The sequence below is a fragment of the Lampetra fluviatilis genome, unplaced genomic scaffold (assembly GCF_964198595.1).
Source record: "Lampetra fluviatilis unplaced genomic scaffold, kcLamFluv1.1 SCAFFOLD_828, whole genome shotgun sequence".
In the NCBI taxonomy this organism is placed as follows: domain Eukaryota; kingdom Metazoa; phylum Chordata; class Hyperoartia; order Petromyzontiformes; family Petromyzontidae; genus Lampetra; species Lampetra fluviatilis.
Genome location: NW_027620752.1, coordinates 195 through 2,500, shown reverse-complemented (window position 1 = coordinate 2,500; position 2,306 = coordinate 195). Strand labels below are relative to the sequence as shown.

At 67.9% G+C, this 2,306-nt stretch overlaps 1 long non-coding RNA gene across 1 annotated transcript in view; it reads right to left on the bottom strand.

Annotated features, from left to right (window-relative positions):
* LOC144954349 (uncharacterized) overlaps window positions 1–1,872 on the bottom strand; it is a 6,265-nt gene extending 4,393 nt beyond the window's left edge. Inside the window, exon 1 of the long non-coding RNA XR_013641152.1 lies at window positions 1,712–1,872. This is a non-coding gene — a long non-coding RNA (uncharacterized LOC144954349). The remainder of the gene's footprint in view (window positions 1–1,711) is intronic.
* Window positions 1,873–2,306: the final 434 nt, after the last annotated feature.

Here is a 2,306-nt window from a genome sequence, read left to right as displayed (position 1 = left end):
AGCCGTGTGTGGGTGGGGCTAGCCGTGTGTGGGCGGGGCTAGCCGTGTGTGGGTGGAGATAGCCGTGTGAGGGTGGGGCTAGCCGTGTGTGGGTGGGGCTAGCCGTGTGTGGGCGGGGCTAGCCGTGTGTGGGCGGAGCTAGCCGTGTGTGGGCGGAGCTAGCCGTGTGAGGGTGGGGCTAGCCGTGTGTGGGTGGGGCTAGCCGTGTGTGGGCGGGGCTAGCCGTGTGTGGGTGGAGATAGCCGTGTGAGGGTGGGGCTAGCCGTGTGTGGGTGGGGCTAGCCGTGTGTGGGCGGGGCTAGCCGTGTGTGGGCGGGGCTAGCCGTGTGTGGGCGGAGCTAGCCGTGTGAGGGCGGGGCTAGCCGTGTGAGGGTGGGGCTAGCCGTGTGTGGGTGGGGCTAGCCGTGTGTGGGTGGGGCTAGCCGTGTGAGGGTGGGGCTAGCCGTGTGAGGGTGGGGCTAGCCGTGTGAAGGTGGGGCTAGCCGTGTGTGGGTGGGGCTAGCTGTGTGGGGGTGGGGCTAGCCGTGTGAGGGTGGGGCTAGCCGTGTGAGGGTGGGGCTAGCCGTGTGTGGGTGGGGCTAGCCGTGTGTGGGTGGAGATAGCCGTGTGAGGGTGGGGCTAGCCGTGTGAGGGTGGGGCTAGCCGTGTGTGGGCGGGGCTAGCCGTGTGAGGGTGGGGCTAGCCGTGTGAGGGTGGGGCTAGCCGTGTGTGGGTGGGGCTAGCCGTGTGGGGGTGGGGCTAGCCGTGTGAGGGTGGGGCTAGCCGTGTGAGGGTGGGGCTAGCCGTGTGTGGGTGGGGCTAGCCGTGTGTGGGTGGGGCTAGCCGTGTGAGGGTGGGGCTAGCCGTGTGAGGGTGGGGCTAGCCGTGTGAGGGTGGGGCTAGCCGTGTGAGGGTGGGGCTAGCCGTGTGGGGGTGGGGCTAGCCGTGTGGGGGTGGGGCTAGCCGTGTGAGGATGGGGCTAGCCGTGTGAGGGTGGGGCTAGCCGTGTGTGGGTGGGGCTAGCCGTGTGAGGGTGGGGCTAGCCGTGTGTGGGTGGAGATAGCCGTGTGTGGGGCTAGCCGTGTGAGGGTGGGGCTAGCCGTGTGAGGGTGGGGCTAGCCGTGTGAGGGTGGGGCTAGCCGTGTGAGGGTGGGGCTAGCCGTGTGGGGGTGGGGCTAGCCGTGTGAGGGTGGGGCTAGCCGTGTGAGGGTGGGGCTAGCCGTGTGTGGGTGGGGCTAGCCGTGTGAGGGTGGGGCTAGCCGTGTGAGGGTGGGGCTAGCCGTGTGAGGGTGGGGCTAGCCGTGTGTGGGTGGGGCTAGCCGTGTGAGGGTGGGGCTAGCCGTGTGAGGGTGGGGCTAGCCGTGTGAAGGTGGGGCTAGCCGTGTGAGGGTGGGGCTAGCCGTGTGAGGGTGGGGCTAGCCGTGTGTGGGTGGGGCTAGCCGTGTGAGGGTGGGGCTAGCCGTGTGAGGGTGGGGCTAGCCGTGTGAGGGTGGGGCTAGCCGTGTGTGGGTGGAGATAGCCGTGTGTGGGTGGGGCTAGCCGTGTGAGGGTGGGGCTAGCCACGTGTGGGCGTGGCTACCCGCGTGTGGGCGGGGCCTACCCGCGTGTGGGCGTGGCTACCCGCGTGTGTGGGTGGGGCTAGCCGCGTGTGGGCGTGGCTACCCGCGTGTGGGCGTGGCTACCCGCGTGTGGGCGTGGCTACCCGCGTGTGTGGGTGGGTGGGGGCTGGTACCCGCGAGTGGAGGATGCGACTGAGATGCTCATGAACTCCCTTGACCCGCATCTCGCGCTCTCGCTGCCTCCTCCACAGGCGCCTCTCCCTCTCCTCCTGGTCCTCATGATCATCCTCGACCTGCTGCTGCTGCTGCTGCCGCTCTCTGCTGTTGCTCAGGCTGTCTGCCTGCAGGCGGGGGGAGAGGGACGGGGAGATGGGTGGAGAGAGACGGAGAGAGATGGGGAGAGATGGGGAGAGATGGGGAGAGATGGGGAGAGATGGGGAGAGATGGGGAGAGATGGGGAGAGATGGGGAGAGATGGGTGGAGAGAGATGGGTGGAGAGAGATGGGGAGAGATGGGGAGAGAGATGGGGAGAGATGGGGAGAGATGGGGAGAGAGAGATGGGTGGAGAGAGATGGGGAGAGATGGGGAGAGAGATGGGGAGAGATGGGGAGAGAGATGGGGAGAGATGGGGAGAGATGGGTGGAGAGAGATGGGGAGAGATGGGTGGAGAGAGATGGGTGGAGAGAGATGGGTGGAGAGAGATGGGGAGAGATGGGGAGAGAGAGATGGGGAGAGATGGGGAGAGATGGGTGGAGAGAGATGGGGAGA